At 38.6% G+C, this 19,318-nt stretch overlaps 1 pseudogene; it reads left to right on the top strand.

The window, feature by feature from the left end:
* Positions 1 to 19,318, top strand: part of LOC139713222 (plexin-A4-like) — a 274,914-nt pseudogene that overhangs the window by 41,667 nt on the left and 213,929 nt on the right.

Here is a 19,318-nt window from a genome sequence, read left to right as displayed (position 1 = left end):
ACTGAGTACTTGAATTCCAATTTGATTTTACTTTATTTCTCCATTTTTCAAACCATGTGAACCTATATGGGCTTTTACACATGATTTTAGTAAAAATACATGATATAATGGAAATCATCTTCAAGGGACTGTACATTACTGGTTGAGGTGAGGATGGAGCTTGTAACATTTTGTGAGATATTTAGAAACCACTCTATGAAATGTAAAAGAGCATACAATTATATAAAGGGGAATCAAAAGTTTGTTTGATGAAAATAGGTTTTTAAATGACTGGGATGGCTAAAATCTAGGTAAAACAAAGAGATTCTAATAAAAGTTGTGCCCTGCCAATTTTATTAGGATCACTTTTTTGGATATCTCGGCCATTTCAAGACCAATTTTCATCAAATAAACATTGACTCCTTCTTGAAATTACATTCTCCTTCATATTTCATAAGAGGTTTCTCATTATCTCACCAAAAAAAGTTATAACCTGATGTTAGGTCTTGAACAAAATGTTATAAACCTGACATTAGGTCTTGACCAAAACTATACGATCCTTTTAAAGGTTTCAGTTAAGAAGGTCTGCTAATTTCTCCCTACAGTAAAAAGAAAAGTCTATTTGAAAGATAGTAATGGAGTGGAGATGTGAAACGAAAGAGAGCTGAAAAGTGACAAGGGCGCCAGGTTGTAGACAGATGTATCAATGTTGTAATTTTCCACACTACATTATGCATGTTATGTGCTATCAGGGTTAGATGTGAAATTGTTTTGAGAATTGAGGCTGGTTCAATATTCATGTGCGCCTCAAGGTTATGGGGCTATGTTTGAAGGACATGCTGAAATTAAACTTGTATCTGTTTGATCTGCTGCAACACAACGAAGTAGAGATCACACAATTGGAGGGTTGAGGCAAATTGAGGCAAAGAAGCATATTGCTACAAACGTTTGTGTCTTGACGTACCGGCCCCTGTGGCCACAAGCCAATTCGCATGTGCCGATGACTCTGTTACTGGCTAAATATTAATGATGTTATGCTGACTGCCTTTAGTGGACAACTTATTTCATCACAAGTGAGTGATTTTTGTTCCTTTTTTTTTTTGAAGGGGGGGGGGGATGTCATCTTGATTGCAGCCTGTATTCAAACTGTGTGAATTTGTTGAGCGTCGGGACTGAAGAAAATGGTTCGACGTACGCGAATTTCGAGGTACGCGTACGTCGAATTTTCTTCGACTTATCCAATGTTTATCGATGTTCGACGTTTATCGATGTTCAACATGGTGTCTGTTATAGTGCCTATTGATTATTTGCATGCTTGTCAATTTGAATTGAATCAACTTTTATATGAATGAATTGAGTGAAAATCGGAAATGAAATCAAAATTTCAGAAATAAAGATTTTGGTGGCCCGATCGCGCCACCAAAAAAAAAGAAAAAAAAAGTCGGATGTTTGCCTTTACTTTTGAAAATGAACAGCGGTAACAATCGGCTACGTAAGATGCTAAAATAAAGGTCAGAGGTTTGCGTTTAATTGTGGAAATGAATTACGGTAATATTCGACTCGGTATGATACTAAAATAAATGTCGAATGTTTGCTCATACTTTTGGAAATGAATAACGATAAGACTCAGCTCCGTATGGTGCTAAAACTAATGTTAGATATTTGGTTTTACTTTCGGAAATGAATAAGGATAACATTCGGCTCCGGAAGACGCTGAAATAAATGTCGAATTTTTGCTATGACGTTCGAAAATGAAAAACGATAACATTCAACTCCGTACGATGGTTAAATAAATGTCGGATGTTTCCTTATACTTTCGAAAGTAAATAGCAATAGCATTCGGCTCCGGAAGATGCTAAAATAGATGTCAGATGATCGTTTTTATGTTCGGAAGAAAAAAGCAGTAATATTCTGCTCCATCATGTCCATATGATGCTAAAATAACTGTATGATGTTTGCTTTTAAATTTCGAAATGTATAACAGTAACATTCAGCTGCGTTTAATGGTAAAATTAATGTTTGATGTTTGCTTTGACGTTCGGAAAAGAGTAACAATAATATTCAACTCCTGACAATGATGAAATAAATGCTGGATGTTTGCTTTTACGCTCCAAACTAAATTGCAATAACATTTAGCTCCGGAAGATGCTAAAATAAATGTTGAATGTTTGCTTGATGTTCTGAAGTGAATAACAATAATATCCAACTCCGTACGCTGATAAAATAAATGCCGGATGTGTGCTTTTACGTTCGAAAGTAAATGTCAATAGCATTCAGCTCCGGAAGATGCTAAAATACATGTCGAATGATTGCTTTTACGTTTGGCATATTTGGAAGTGAACAGCAGTAACATTCTGCCCCATACGATGATAAAAAAAATATTGGATATTTGCTACGGTACATTTCGAAATAAATATCACTAACATTCAGCTATACTTTTCATGGTCCAGAATGTCTGATGTCTGCCTTGACGTTCAAAAATGAAGAACAGTAACATTCGGCTCCGTGCGATGATAAAATAATTGTCAGATGATTCATTTCACTTTCAGAAGTGGACAGCAGTAACATTCGGCTCCGTTTGATAATGAAATAAATGTCGGATGTTTGAAATGAATAACGGTAATATTCTGCTCCGTACGATGCAAAAATAAATAACAGATTGTTGCTTTATCATTTAGAAATGTTTAATGGTATTAATCCGCTCAGTTAGATGCTAAAACAAATAGCGGATGTTTGCTTTCACGTTTGGAAATGGATTAGGATAGTATTCAGCTCCGTAAGATTCTAAAATGAATGTCGGTTGTTTGCTTTTACATTTGAAAATGAATAACGGTAACTTTCGGCTTTTTACAATGCTAAAACAAATGTCGGATGCTAACAAATGTCAGCAAATCCTCCCATTTTCTCATTTCAAACGTAAGTTTTGACCTCCTCAATATATGGGCATCAACTTTTATAATAATCTCTACACCTATTTGTCAAATGTTTAAACACAGAGTAAGATGATTGAATTTTCTATTAATTTGTTTTAGACATGGGCATCTGTATCACTTCAATAATGCTTAATATTAATTTGTCTATATTTAGTAGGACCGATTTAGTTTTTCTAATGTTTTTCCTGATTTTTTTTTTGGTCACCAGATTTTACTTTCGACCACCAGAAAATAAAAATCAATGATATTGGTGGCCCGATAAAACTTAGTGCGGAGCCCTGTGTATTCTATTCTTCATTGTGATCGGCCTATACTTCCAGATTTTCATAATCGCATTGCTGGAAAAAAAAGTTTCAGTGCTTGCGTTCTCGGGGAAGTAAACTTCGTGAAAGGCAAAAAAAAAATAGTTTAAGAAAAGGCACTACGAGGGAGATTGATGTTTTGACAGTGGAGCGTGATTAATGGCAAAGATATAACTGTCAACGTAAGCAGGTACGCCCCGACGGTTGAGAAATCTACGCGCACGGTATGACGGTCTCGATCAAAAATCAAAACACAGTGGTTAAAGAAAAGCAAATGATGAGGCAGCGCGTAGTGCTATCGTAAAGCACTCCATTGGCACGGGTGCTATGTGCATACCATGTACGTGTGTTGGTAGGTGTTGGGGATTTTCCTTGTCAGCTGTGTATCGGGTATTTCTTCTTGGGCGCGCAATTGTTCCGGTCTCAGAATATTTACAATCGAGTGTGAAAACATTTGGACATGTCTTCGCTGTCCACGCGCGCTTAATCGGAGATGCTGAGTGATGTTTGCAATTTCGATTCGAGCAACATGCTGGGAAAAACAATGAGTTAATTAAGATCGGGACATTAGATTTCCCTTCGAGGTAACCGAACTTCGAGTTATCTTTTTCGAGCTACGCGAATTTTAATACACGGAAACTCCATAGGAACAATCGGGACTTTCATTTTGCCCCCGAGGTAAGTGATATTCGGCTTATCCGACGTCGAGGTATCCGAGTTTGACTGTATATTATGGCATGAAACACCTCAATTTGTTGTTACCATTCTCATTGGCAAAATACCATGGTAATACTGCAATAGCTCGCTTACCGTTCTCATCCATGAAATACAATGGTATTTCTGGTTAAGCACTTCTCATGTGTATATCTCCAAGGGGGGTGGGGGGGTGGGGACAGGAAGTATGTCGGGTCACATGACAAACACTCCCCTGTGTGTTTTGTGGTATCTTTCAATGCGATTCTATCTCCGATCTTGCCTGCGTATTACCCGAGAAGTTTGGATTACCACCATAAAGTTTTAAAAGAAAATATCCTCAGTTCTCCGTGATGTGATTTCATGTGAAGCTTGAAGCAGTATTGTATTCAAATTAGGTGTGAAGATAGATCCTCGCTCCATCTTGTCACATGGGATGGGATGGCGGCCAAGTTATCGATTATGAATTCTATTCTCCGTCTGGCTCCACAGAGCAGCATCTGGCAAGGGTTGATTTTTGTCTGTGGTGGGTGTGTTTGAGATGGAGAGAGTTCTTTAAAAAGCTTGGTTCAATAGCGGAGTTTTAAACAGAATTGTCTGCGTAAAATCAGGCTTTATTATTTTTTTTCCAAATGGCTGCATATCACTGTTATCTTTTTATATCTTATTATGATTAATTTTCTCGAAAGATTAATTCCAGGCCCAGAGAAATGGTTGGAAATAACATTTGAAAATCAAGTGCTAAGGTAGAAAACTAAATACTCCTTGCTAAATGAGGCAAAAATGTCTAGAGAAGTAAGAGTTCTCAGTTCCAGATTATTTGAATTGAAGAAAACTCAGTGTTCCATGTAAAGAAACATCAATAATTGTGACTGATCTTACAAGGCTTTTGTGAAGTATCCTTGCAAGTTAAGTATGATTTTTAGTGTGTTACATTTTAGATGAACATGGGCAATATAATTATATATGCTCATCAACCAATATTTCCATATCTGGGCGAGTATGCATCTAGATATACATTCATGCATGCTTCACATGCATATATACCAACATACTGTGAGCAAGTTCTGTGTACTTTACATAAGAGTGCTTACCTCATTCAAACAACCTTGATCACCTAAGCCAACTCCAAAGGAACCAAAGGGAATCTGTTGACTAATATGCATTGCAGCATACATGGTAAAATAAACACATATTTATGTCCATGATGCGAGTTTGAATTTTTTCTTTGACTTAGCCAAGATTTCAGTTTGTGCTAGGTTGACTTGCAGTGTAGGTGAAGTTAACTGTTGTAATTGCAATAATCTACCATAGCCAATTTGATTTATTGCACAACATATTCATGGAAACTGAATTATGCAAGTGTCATCAATCATGATGATGTAACCCTGGGCTGAGTAAAAGGGGCTTGAATTGTAAGGAGGAAGCTTACACAGAAGAGGAAACAATAGGCTTTGTACGATTTGAAGCCTATTTTTCTGAAATCATAATCTGTATACTGAAAAACGAGGAATGTTCGCGTGCATTTTAATTTCACGAATTTCGCGAGCACCAGCATTCGCAAAATTAAAATGCACGCGAAAGTTCTTGCCTACACAATATGCATTGGATGCCAGTGGCAACTCGCGCAAACTTCATGCTGCGAGAAAGGCCGTTGGCTCCAGTTTGCAAAATGTTCATGCCCCGAATATATTGTTTTTTACAGTAACATTAGAAGTCCTACATTGTATGGGGGATGCTGCTTTGCTCTCAACTTAACTGGTCTGTCAACTAATGGCATGTTTAATGAAAGAGTCCCTCTTCCACTCTTTCAAATGGGGGGGGGGGGGGGGGGGGGTATTGGACTCAAAGGCCACAAGCTAGCCTTTAACTCATCAGTATTTTGGTCGGCTGTGACGTGCCGATCACTTTGCCAGGCTGGAGAGTGGCCCCCCCCCCACATTATGTAACTGAAGATGCACGCAAGCATGTCCTCAAGATGCGCTAGACCGAGGTCACTCTGCCTGGCAATGTGCAAGCGGAGATTACTTCAGGGCATATACATATATAGTACTCCTTACGGAGACCTCAGCCTGTTCCCAGGAAGGACAGACTCAAGGTCGGAGGTCAGAAGTGAGGTCAATACTGTAGCAAGGATGGAGCGAGGACAGAAGCAAGGGCAGACAGAAAGTTTGATGAGATTGAGGAAGACCATGGCATGTATTTTGCTCTATAAACAATAGTTCCCAATAAAATGAGAGCACAGCAGTTTGTAAACTTTACAATAATAATTTAGGAAAAGGATGTATCTTAAGACCTTCTGCACAAAAGTTTCCAGATAATGTACTTCTTATATGATTGGTCTTATTTAAGCTGAAAGAGTGGAAAAATTGTGTTGTAAAGGGCATTATGGATACTCCCTATTGTTATTATTGTTATTGTTGTTATTGTTGTTGATATTATTATTTGTATTATTATTATCATCATTATTAATAATGTTATTGTTATTGTTATTGTTGTTATTATTATTCTGAATAAGTTGCCAAGTAAAGAGGAAACCCTCTGTACACCAGAGATGATTTAATGAGGGCCTTGTTTTTATCTGTTGCATTAATGTGTGAAGGAGGACTCATTTCATCAAGAATGAATTTGTGCATCTATTCGACTTTGCAAACTCTTTCTGTTGTGTTTGCAAACTCCTTCTGTTTTTACCACACTTTAAAATAGTTAACATGTAAGCCGTGTTGACCCTTTTGTGTGATAGTTCACGTCTTGTAGAGATTTTGTATCCCTCATTGTCTTTTTCCCCAAAGCATAAAATATAGATGTAAAGCCTGGTAATGAGACTAAGTTCGGGGGGGGGGGGGGGGGAGGGGAATGATGGTGTAACTTCTTACGTAAAAAGCTTGGTAATTGCTCCGGTCGCACGCAGTGTTGATGGAGGGCTTGCTCTTCGTGGAGTAATAATAACTGCTCACAGGAGCGATGAAGCAGTCGTGACCTTTACGAACTTTGGAGGACCCTCAAACTTCTGAATGATTTATTGGGAACGGCGCTGTGAAAGTGGATCGTGGGGTTTACCCGACGAAACTTGTATCGCGCTTAAGTGGATGTAACCCACACCCAGTGACTGCCAAGTAACCTTGTTTTAATTTCCTAGTGGCCCATTTGTGCCCGTAATGTCATTAATTTTTCAAATTTTCAGTGGCCTGGAGTGAAAATTTACATGCCTTGAAAATGGAGACACAAAACTATGCAAAATATTCAAGTTTTTCTCAGTCCTACAAATTTTAAAGATAGAGCAACATCCTATATTATTAATGTTTTTTATGAATAAACTTTGGTCTAGAGCTCTCTCTCTCTGTCTGATCCATTATCTGGTGTAAATTTTTAATTTATTGAAGTTTACTTTAGATGGGAAAACAGGTCTATTTGATTGTACCAGAAACCTGTCTACTCCTGCAGAAATTCCCTTTGCAGCAAGGCAAGGCATTCTGAAACTTTAGATTGATTTTACCAATTTAAAAATATCAATTTCATATGCTTTGGCTAAGATTCCATGTCTTTCAGGGGACATGATATGAAAATGATCCTTTTTATTCCCTCAAGAGGAGAGATTTGTTAAGTGGAAGGTGTGAATTTGCTTTGATATGCTAAGTACTGCTTTTTATAACAAAGTCTGTGAAGGGTATTCTGAAGAATTAAATTCTGTCTAGAAAGTGGCGTAATGTTTATACTGCAAGGATACATCCTCTTTCAAATGCAATTCCAGTCCAAAACTGTCGTTCCTTGACTAGCAATGTCAAAATCTGGTGTTTTTATGCATATTACACACATGCACATTCAAGCAAACACACATACAGACAGACACAGAAACATCCATGCAGACATCTTGCCAAAGCTACCTGTGTCTGTTTACTTGTTCTAATAGGCCCAAAGTTTCTTTAGGAGCTTTTTGAAATATGTCAAGTGGGACAAATTAGCAATGATTGGTTTGTGGTGTGTCTTTAAGAATAAAGAAATCAAAAATGTTTTGAAACTGTGTCAGCTTTTTGTGATAACTTTTCCTCTAAATGAGAGGTGGAATGTAAGGGTTTCAACAGTGTCACCATATCAAAAAGTTAAACATTTTGATAACTAAGCAATTTGAAGTTTCGTAGGTCAGTATTTTGGTTAAACTTGTGACCGTCTCTTTCAGTTCTTCAAGCACATCGTATCTTGAAAATTCTGTACAAACACAAAGGACACACTTCATTTTTTTTTTTTCCTGTTGCAAAGTTGACAAAGACTTCTGGACTAGTAGAATACTTCAGACTCGATTTGTGGCCTTATTGCACACCATTCAGCACAGTTAGAGAATGAACTGAAGAAGAGTTTGATTGCAAAATGGGTTATGTGTCATTTTTAAACATTTTAAAAGTAAATCCCTCATCAGATTGAGCAAAATAAAACCTTTCCTGTGATGGCAGCGAACCTCAGATGTTGTATAACAAGGAATATTCTTGAAGCTATGATTAAAAATATCCCATATTTTCTTATCGTTTACTTTGTCTGTTAGCATGTTCTAATGCAAGCAAATACCTGGGACTGACAAGGATGGAGTTAACTTGTCTTGTGATCAAAACACTTTAATTGATTGGTTTATAAAGTTGTGGGCGTGGCCAGTTTCCATTTAATGAATAGTCACTTTAGGCACTGGAAACGGTTAGGACAAAGTGTCTATTGGTACATCTTTGGTTGTTGCACAAATTGCTCTCTCTTCCTCACCTAACAGCTTTCCTGAAACATTAATGAATGCTCGTTTCCCAAGCGCAGGAGATAATATGCGACCAGCGTGCCTCGAGGACGGGGATTATCCGCTTCCTCCGTAAACAGTCTGGATAAAGTGCGCGCCAGTCTCCAAACTCTGGGTCTGTTACGGAACGGCCCGGGAAAATGTGCTCGCAGTTTTGCATTCTAATTGGCGCCGTTTCGAGACGTGTCGCATCCACTCCGATTTGCCCATCGACATCGACCGCCAAGCGGCAGCCGCAGCAGCAGCAGCAACCCAAACTGTTGAACGTGGAGCGGGAATGAATATCTGATGCGTGTGATCAATCCAATTCTCGTTTCATAAATGTTTCATATCTATCACTCTGATGACACGAGGAGAGAATTCTTTGCAAAGGATGAGGGGAAGGATATCACCGCTATTTGAGAATGTGAGTGATGCCTCACTAAGCTTTGATGACACAGTCTGCACTTAATCCCATCTTCTTTTTTTTCTGTTCCCTTTTTATTTCTCACTTACTTTTCAGTTGTTCGAGACAAACAACCTCCTTCAGAAGTATTTGGAAGGCATTTGTACCTCAATGAGGAATTGTTTACCCATCTTTACCGAAAGTATAGCTCAGAGGGGACACACTTGCAAATATTGACAGGGAGTATCAAAAGGGGGAGGGGGTGAGAGTGAGTGTGTGTGTATGTGATGGAGAGAGAGGAAGCTAGTGAGATACAAGTGTACCTTGTTTTGATTAAAATAGAAAAGGCCTTATAAAGTAGAAGGGAAAGGAAGAAAGAGAACAAGCAAGGTACCTTGTTTTCCAACAATTTTTGCAATAAGTATGGAAATTCAAATTTGAAGTGTACTTGCCATAAAACTTTTAAAATGACGTACAGTATGTGGAAAAAATGGATCAGCTTGGCCTTTTGAAATAGTTTGCTTTGTTGTTATATTCTCAGGTTATGTATTTTGCATCTGAATTATATAAAAGCCCTGTAGACCAACATGCCATGTGTCATGAATCATGTTTGTCAGTGTGAATATTTTGATTCCAGATGTTAAAGAGAATTCACAATGGTGGATTTTGTTGGCATTTCCAGTTTAGTAAGGTGGGGGGGGGGGGGGGGGGAGACCCAGAGTGCAGGGCACCAATAATTTTTGTTGCAGTTCAAGGACCACTTTCCCCAAATACTCCGTAGAATTTGAAGATATTAGTCATCGCTAAGTGGCTGCATCATAGATCCTCGTAAGAGAATAGTTAGAAGAAAAAGAATCTTTTAAATGCAAGACAATTATTTTTTCCCTGTTTAGTGGAAATAAAAAATCCCAGGAAAAGGACAACAGGGAGAGATATAAAGGAACAAAAAAAAGAGAATAAAAGAAAGGAAAGAAGCAGATGAAGGAAACTTGGCCAGGTGTCATATTTTCAGGAGATAGTAATTCATTCTTGAACCCCTGTAATTCTCCAGTTATGACATGCAATTACTCACCAGGGATAAGCGCGAATTTGGGAAAGAGTCCAGAATGCCATGTTTCACTTTCAACACATTTTGATGCATAAAACACTTTCTAGAAGGACTAAACAATAGCTTCTTCTTTTTTTTTTGGGGGGGGGGGATTCATAATCTACAAACTACTGCTGTATCCAAGTTTTAAAGGCATAATTTACTATTTGCAGATGAAACAAAAACCCAGCATTAGTGCTTTGAAACAGTTCTGACATGTGAGTTAGGGATAGAAACAACCACTGTAAAAATTTGAATTGGTAAAATCGATGTTACGTATTGTTTGATATACAAGATGTGAACAATACTTATAATAAAGATGTTTCCAGACTAAACCGTCTTCAGTTACGGTTTATTTAGAAAAATACAGATATCTCCTTTGAGGCTTTATCGCAAAAATTTTATGTGATAGGATGTTTTGTGGTACAACAGACCTACACATATGCATTAAATGTGATATCTTGAAAATTTTTTAGAACACCGTTCCCAAAGGTAAACAGGACGGGTGTTCTCCTGGGAATTCTTCCACAAAGTGAGAGAGATAGAATATTCCAGAGATGTTTTATATTTTCATTGTTGTAGCTGTTTTTCTCTGTGAAGATTGCATGCGTGATCTGTATTATTATAAACACTTCGTGAAAAAGGGAGAACTAGCTTGGGATTTGAACCCGCATCACCTTCTGCTTACTGGGCAGGTGCACTACCACTGAGCTAGAGCCAGTGACGTGATGATGTTTGAACAAATACCCAAGGCCTCACCCCTCTTTCATTCTCTCATGATCTTTAATTCATCAGCCTCCAGTAACGGGAGTTATGAGAGTTAAGAGAGAACATATTGGCACTAAGTGAAAGTGAAGTGAAATTAAGTGAACAAAAATTAAAGTGAAATTTTAGAGTAACATTGAAAATTAGACCAGAAAGTCTGTCATCCCCAATTTTTTGCCTCCTCTGTCACTCTTAACTCCGACCTCCTCACTAAGGAATGCAGCCTCATTTTGCTTAGCTTGATCAGCTAAGACTGCTAGAAAGTACTGGGAAATCTGGTTTACATATATTTTTCTCTTCTTGAGTCGGAAATGAAATATAAATCTACAAATTTATATATATCTATTTTGTCCTGTATGCTGTATAACCCAGTGCATCTGAGATGCGACAGTTTCCCATAGTGTAGATGCATGGTGCTTGCAGTTCTCGTTAGAGGAGGCTCATTGACACTGTTATCATGATTCTGGCTCAATTTCAGAAATTGTCAAACTTTGCCCACTTCTAAAGGAGTATAATGAAGTTATGAGAATTTTGCTGCCACTACCAAGAGATCTATGAACCAGCATCACCATGCCGATAAACTGTTCACAAAATTAGATTTTTAATTTTTTTTGGTGAAATTCTTGGACTTGTTACTGACATATGTTAAGGGTACTATTGATTCACCCTACTTTCTGAAAGAGATATGTGAATTGCTCTTACATTATGCCAGAAGAATGGGATTTTGCAGAACTCTCTCAGCAGTGTTTCCTTTATACTGTTCTGCCATGATGACACCAGCTGTTGCAGCCTTCCCCATCCAGTGATAGCAGCACTGAAACTTTACAAATTAATATCTTTTTGAATTAATTGAAGGGGTCGGTGCAATATAGTGCTAACCCACACATTTGTGAAACTTGAGTTACATGCATTTTCATAATCCTTATCCTTCACTCTAACCTCCGTGAAAATATCATACAGCTGTATTTGAATTCAACCAAAAAGATGGTGAAAAATGCATGTATTCATGCTTTATTAATGTACAATGTATGGACTTTACAAAGATTCAACAGCGATTATCTCAAAACGACTATTGTGTGGGTTAGCACTATATTGCACAGACCCCTTCTATTGTCTGATTTTCCTCAAACTTTACTGATGTGTTGTAATTTTGCTGCATTCACTCAATCCACATGTATGTTTCAGGGAAAGAGGAGAATGTCTTTCTCGGAATCAAAGAGGGAGAGATATCTATCGTATTTAGTCTATGTTCTGGAAGGTAATATATCGTGCAAGAGATGGTATATAAGTAGGTAATATATCAAGTGCACAAGAAATTTGTTTCGTGCAGATGCTGCAACATGCTCGAGGTAAGTACTGTAGATCTGAATTTCTTTTCTTCTGCATCAAAGGATAAAGATGGGTGATTTGGAAATATCCGAGCAATTTCTGTTACCATCTACTGTAAATGCCAATGTATTGTCTACACTTTAAAGGGATGGTATATAGTTTTGGTTGAGATAGGAAATTCAGGTTTTAACTTTTTGTGAGATAATGAGAAAGCACCTATGTAATATTAAAGAGCGTACAATAATTCTAAGCTGAATTCAAAGGTGTTTTTTATGGAAATGAGTTTTGAAATGGCTGAGATATCCAAAAACAAAGTAAAACAAAGAAATCCTAATAAAAAGTGGGTCCCACCTTGTAGCCACCCTTTATTAGGACCTCTTTATTATGGAGTAACTTAGCTATTTCAAAACCAATTTCCATCGAACAAATTTTGAATTCCTTATGGAATTATATGCTCTTTCATATTTCTCAACGAGTTTCATTATCTCACACACAAAAAAGTTGAAAACCTGAAGCCCAATCTCAACCAAAACTATACTATCCCTTTAAGCTCTGTGTTTTTCAAAAATGCCAGTGAAAGATATTGCACTCCAAGGAAGCCATCAGCTTTTAGCTTTGCTGCTCATCATCTATCATTTCATTTGCAGAATACATTGAAGATGATAATAACAACATTGCCATTTTTGCGATGCGCATATTCATATCCATCAGTACGACTCGGCTCGGGGCGGTAAATAGGCACGAGGGTGTGCTAGCTTCCGAACAGTTTAGCTCCGAGATGGGTGCATATTGATTGTAGGAAATGATCTATCTTGACAATGATGAATGGAGTTTGCCGATCCTGCGTCAACAACAGAAAGGATATTTTCATGCGTTTGCACCGCCTGCTGGTTTCGGGGTATTTCAAAGTATTGATATTGTTGCAAGATTTGCATCGTACACCCGCTTTAATTTGCCAGGAAAGACGCTTTGCGCATACTTAGGGAGGCGTGCCAGAGAAAAACCTAGCTGCAAGCAAAAAGTTGATTTTCACAAGGGGAGTAAAAGCAAAATGTGGTTCTGTTGAAAGTTTCACTAAAATTGGACAAAAAATGAAGAAAGTTGTGGAATTTTCAATGTTCACATGTTGTCAGTGAATTGGGCACATATCCAAATCAGATTAGACCATGAAGCTATCATCTGGGAAGTGTTCTATTGGCTTAAACATGCAAATCTTCACTGAATTTCAATGTCTGCTTTAATTCACACTAAGAAGTGATAGTCTTTGCATCAAATGATTACAGAGTTGTTGTGATTTAGTTGTAGTTCCTGACTTTTTATTCGGAGTAAAATGATTTTTTATTGCATGAACCATATACATGTACTGTCAGATGATAGGAGAATTTGTGAAAGGCAAAAAGGAAAAGAAAAAAAGAAACCAATTGTCTCATTAACTTTGCACAGGTTTGTCATTGTCACCAGTTTCATTTACCATGAAACTGAAGGATTCCATAACTTTTTTTTACAATTATTCGTCTTATCTGGAACTCACCTTTTTCTGCCTGTGTGACATGGTACTTTCCCTGCAGTTAAAGTCGGACGATTGTCATCTCTAATAGTACGTAAACTCCGAACGACCGAAGTTTGTGCATGCAATTGCGCAATGCCAGACTCGGTGCTATATCCATAAACATGTGGGACAATGCTGCCACTGAGACACGTGTGTGTGTACGCATCATACACAAACATTGTGACCGCGAGCTGCGGTGATTGGAGGAGAGAGGCCAGAAGACGCGTGGCTCTTTTGGCCTCTCTTCATGCGCATGCGCACTGAGAGTGTACGCCCATTCGGAAGCTCTCGTGGCTCGCTCGGACAGCCATTTTGGGTCAGGAGATTTGTAGCACAGAACTCTTGTAGTCTAGAGTGTTGTTCGCTGTGACCCATTGAGCCAGCGCTATTCTCTTTCGGGGTCACTACATTTGATACAGAATGGGGGAGGCAGCGTGTTGCGTTTGTCTCCGTGCCGCACAAACCACTCGCCACGATTGTATGCCTTTAACTTGACCACTGAATGAACTGCTGACCACGTGGGGGGGGGGGGGGCGCCATGGGTCCCCAAGAAATCAAATTCTTTGTGATTCTGTGAATTATGTGTCTAGAACTTCATTTTTTTTTTGCTCTCTGATTTCATTCGCTTTTCAGTATTTGATGACAACAATGTACATTGTGCAATACCGAGAATTTTCTGAATAATTACAGAAAGTGTTGACTGCAGAATTCTTGTTTGCTAGGGTATTATTTTCATGCAAGTAGTATTTCAATTTGTACCCTCAAGTTTTGATAGCTTTTTGAAGGGAATTAAATATGTGCATAATGATAGTGAGTATTCTGGGGCTAATTGGAAATGGTAGAACTTTGCTAAAGTGCTTATCCAGTCTGATTGCAGAGAGGACTCTTTGCCTTGTAGCTACAGCTCAAAAGCTATTTCAAGCTGTGAATTACAGCAGGCTTTCTCATTATCTTTTGTGTGTGTGTGTGTGTGTGTGTGTGTGTGTGTTTGTATGTTTGTGTTTTTGATGGTCTAATTAACGTTCACTGCCAAAAAAACAACACGCCCTTTCCGCTCTGCTGAAATTCAAATTGGAGCTGTCACTGAAGCAACCAAATTAGGATTTCCCTTTCTCAAATCATTTGAGGTATCCTCTACGGGCAAATGCAAGAGAATCTTTTCCTTTTTTGTTTTCTCTTTTGGCTCTCACGAAATTCGTGAAATTAAAATGAGCGCAAACATTCCTCATTTTACGGTAGCAAAGACTTAAAATTACAAAAATGGCAAAACTTGCTGAGACAATGATGCAGTCTTTTGATGCTACGTAAAGGTTAATTGACATTTGGAAGAGCAATTTTGATGAACGGCAGCAATTGTATTTGAACAGGGTACGTAATATTTGCCGGCCTGCCAAATCTCCCGGCCAAATCTCTCTGATTCTGTGTGAGGCTTTCTGAAAACTTCACTCTCACATTTTATGTCTAGATGAGAGAAAAATGAAAATCCCCCTGCTGCAGTACTCTAAAGCAAAATGTTTTCATGCCATGAAACATGACAGAATGGATCATTTCGTCAACAAAATGATTGATTTCATTGACGAAATGACTTATTTTGTAACAAAATCAACCATGCGACACTTGGCACCCCATAAAGCTTCTCCTCAAAGTTAAGGATCACCATCTGAACGTAACTATTGAAATAGAGACACTTAATGAATGAAACATAATGGTGAGGAACTGCTTAGCATGCTGCGTCACCTGACACCAGGTACACAATCACGTGACACAAGTCACACAGTCACATGACAGTATGGGCTATTTGTATGGCACTTATATGATCAAATGAATGTGAACTTTAATATCAATATCCAAATTATCATATTCATCCAGAAGATTTGCAGGATATTTGTCAAATTTATCTTTATCCATAGCTTTTACATCACTGTATTCCTTGCAAGAAATGGAAATAAAGAAACAACCTGCTGCTGTAAGGATGAATTTCTTCAAAGAAGAATACAACTTTTTTTTTACTGTGCCTTTATTGATACCTAGTCTTTCTAATCCTGACTAGTTTAGTGAAAATTTGGGATAATTTGTGTGATGCATGATATAACTTGGCATTATGCCTTTTTCATCCTTTACTGTTGAATTTTCCAAGTGTTGCAGAGAATCTTATTTTGCACAAATGTTTAAGCTTTATTTTCATGGATGAATTCTAATGAGAAGATTTATCACACTCTGGTATGGATGTAAGTGTGATGATGTGGCAGACGTTCCATGTGCCTTTAATGAAAGGTAGAGTTATCTCCAGAGGGATGTTAACTTATCCTAGCCTGCCATTTCTGTCACGGACACCAGACATAACTCCACACCGCTGCTGAGAGCGACTGCCCTTGTCCTTTAGAGGAAGGACATTGACAGTGCATGTATCAGAAACAACAAGAAGTCATGTAGCAACAGCCAAGACGATCCGCTGTGCCATAGCAGTAAATATTCCACTTACCTTCGGCGAGTTCCTGTCGAATAAAGTTTTAGGTTCGCTGGGCAAGTGCAGAGTGAACCAAGTCACTTTTTTGGGGGGAGGCTGTGCCACTTGCTATACATGTGCACACGTGTGCATTCGTGTGCTTCACGTCTTAGCAGTACCACTGCATTTCATTCCGTCTTGCCGGGGTCTGGAGCCCGCGTGTGTGTCAGATTACCTATAATTTTGCACGCCCCACTTCCTGCCTGGGGGAGTGAGTCATCCGATGGGCCAACCGGCCTCCACCATTCGGACGAAGCGGGAGACCAATTTTTCTCCGGGTACAGACCATCTCACCACCGGAATGGGAACGGGATGCGGTCGATTCCAAATTTGCGTGTGATGTCGCCGGTATTAGCGGGCGTTGCAACAGTGCATTCATTGGGAGGCTTAAGGAGTTTGCCGACACCTCTTGTGTGTGCGGAGGCGGAATAGCTCAGAGGATTGTCTGCTCCGAGAGCCAGTAGATGGGCGCTGCCACTTGGCGGGTGGATCCGCAGTTAGTTTTTCCAAACTCTGCTCACATGCACCCCAAGGAATAAGCTTTTGTCGAGATTCTGAGATGCATGCAGTGTGCCCACTAAGTCTGTGTTTGCTACGGTGTGTTACAAAGCATTTTTAGAGCAAATAATGTGAACTGCTGCGGAATCTTCTCTTGTCATTTAATGGCGACTGTAACTTCGGCTCTGGTTAGTCTTCTTGTTCTAACTTGCCCTTCTTCAGCATGTAATCCTTTCAGGCAAAGGTCCAAGTACTTTTTTTTTTTTTTGCGACATACAGACCATGATAAAATCATTAGAGAAACATGGTGAATATTGCGTAATCCTTCCAACAAAAGTCTATCACTGTTAGCCTACTTGAAAGTATGTCTATTGAAGCAGTAGAAAGGCACTTTAATTAGTCTTTTCAACAAATAAACAATAATAGAATGTGATAATCTTGATATAGGATGTATAGTAATTATTGTTATGTTTTAATTTGTGTGTGTGTGTGTCTATGTGCCTGCATTCAGTATTATATTTGTAAGCTGTATCTTTTTATTGACATGCTACTTTATTGGCTCTCCTATCTATTTGTGTGTGTGTGTGTGTGTGTGTGTGTGTGTGTGTGTGTGTGTGTGTGTGTGTGTATTGACAAATGTCTTGATTGTGTGAGTTATGATCACTCTTGGTATATCAAGTCCTGTATAGACTATGATATGATATTATGAATGTGTATATCAGGTCTTGGGGATGATATGTTATATACTGCTCTTTGTATATAAATATCAGTTCTTGATGACTTGAATACCATGAATGTCACACAGTTTTCCTCTTCCCTCTCCTCAGGAAAGGAATCTGATCTCAAGCACTGTCTGTGACTGAGGAGCTCAGAATAGCTGTTCACGTCAAAGGTAAGAAAACTACTTTTACTTGCACAACACTGTATGTTCGTCTAAAAGGTACACGGACCCAGGATTTCAGAGAGCGCTATTAGATGGCGTGACAATTGTGGCCATCGCCATTACGAAGATTGACAGTATGAATGCTAGCTAGCAAGCAGACATTGTCTTCGAAGGATCCATATGTAATAGGTGGAACCAGCTAGGAATAATGGCTGAATCAAGATATATGAAGAATTTTATTGCAAAATGGGCTAAGCGCTATTTTTAAACATTTCAAAGTAAGTCCATCCTCAGGTAGAGCAAAATTAAACCTTTAAAGTAATACCTCACTTGTAACATAACAAGGAATATTCAGAAATTACTATTAAAAATATCCTGTATTTTCTTATTATTTCTGGTTTTTAGCAGCTTTTATCACAAATATCTCAACTTGACAAGAATGGATGTAGCTCGTTTTGTGATGAAATTCTTCATATTTACATTATTTTTACTATTTTTGACATACAGTTTAAATTGATTTTATTTGGATGCTCAGAAACATGGCAGATACATAAGTGTAGGTCCATGCAGAAACTCCCTCTCTAGTCCGAGGTCAGTGTACCTTTAAAATTATGGGAAACTTTCAAGGGAATCGGTGAGTGTTTGTGCAATATTCATTTTGTCGTATAAATATCCCATTTTTAGCTCACCCGAGCAGAATGACTCAGGTGAGCTATTGTGATCGTTTTCAGCCAGCCATCTGTTGTATTGTCTGACAACTGTCGTGCATCGTGCAGCTTGCCTCATCCGTCATGCGTTATACTTGTGCACAATCTCATCTTCTTCTTGAAGACTGGTACCTGGATTTTGACCAAACTTGGAAGGAGAGGAGACATAGCTTGTACACAAGGAGTTGTACCCACATTGGTTCCTCACGATGAGGCCCAAATATGATGCAGTTACAGGTACCCTGGGGTACCAATAATAGAAATCTGCCATTTTGTTGAATTATTTATTACCCACGCCGATGAAAATCGGCAGGGGGTTATGTAAAGGGTTCCGTATGTTTGTTTGTTTGTTTGTTTGTTTGTTTGTTTGTTTGTTTGTTTGTTTTTTTGTTTGTTTGTTTGTTTGTTTGTTTGTTTGTGTACAAGATAACAAGAGAACGGGTAAACGGATTTGCACGAAATGTTCAGGGAATGTTTGGATAATGACAGGAAAGAATCGATTAGATTTTGGTGATAATCGGTTGACCCTTGCAAATTCTGTGTGACCTTGAAGTTTTGACCCCATGGTATAGTGACCATTCCGAAAATTTCCCGTTTCTCACTTTGCGATTTTCCGCTACCATACGAAGACATAAACTCCCCAACGATCCGACTTTGCTGCTCAAATGTTCGTAAGAATTCCGAAATTTACGTTTAGGCCTATTTGAGGGACTATGTCCTTCTAGATTTATGAAAGTTCGTTCTCCGTCATCACAAACTGGCCCGTATTTTGATGATTTTTCAAATTAACATTGATTGTTTTTTTCGTTGGAGGAGCATTTTGCTCGGTCGCAGTCACACTGCACGATATGCGTGCTCAATGTCAATGCGTGTGCAAGGCCGCTGAAAATGCATCGCGCTCTACACTGTTGGTGCAAAATTGCACCGG

Source organism: Diadema antillarum, unplaced genomic scaffold, assembly GCF_040938485.1.
Source record: "Diadema antillarum isolate AM-2024a unplaced genomic scaffold, OU_Dant_1.0 seq00001927_RagTag, whole genome shotgun sequence".
Lineage (NCBI taxonomy): Eukaryota > Metazoa > Echinodermata > Echinoidea > Diadematoida > Diadematidae > Diadema > Diadema antillarum.
The sequence above is the reverse complement of the archived record's forward strand: the minus strand, read 5'-3'. Positions and strand labels throughout refer to the sequence as shown.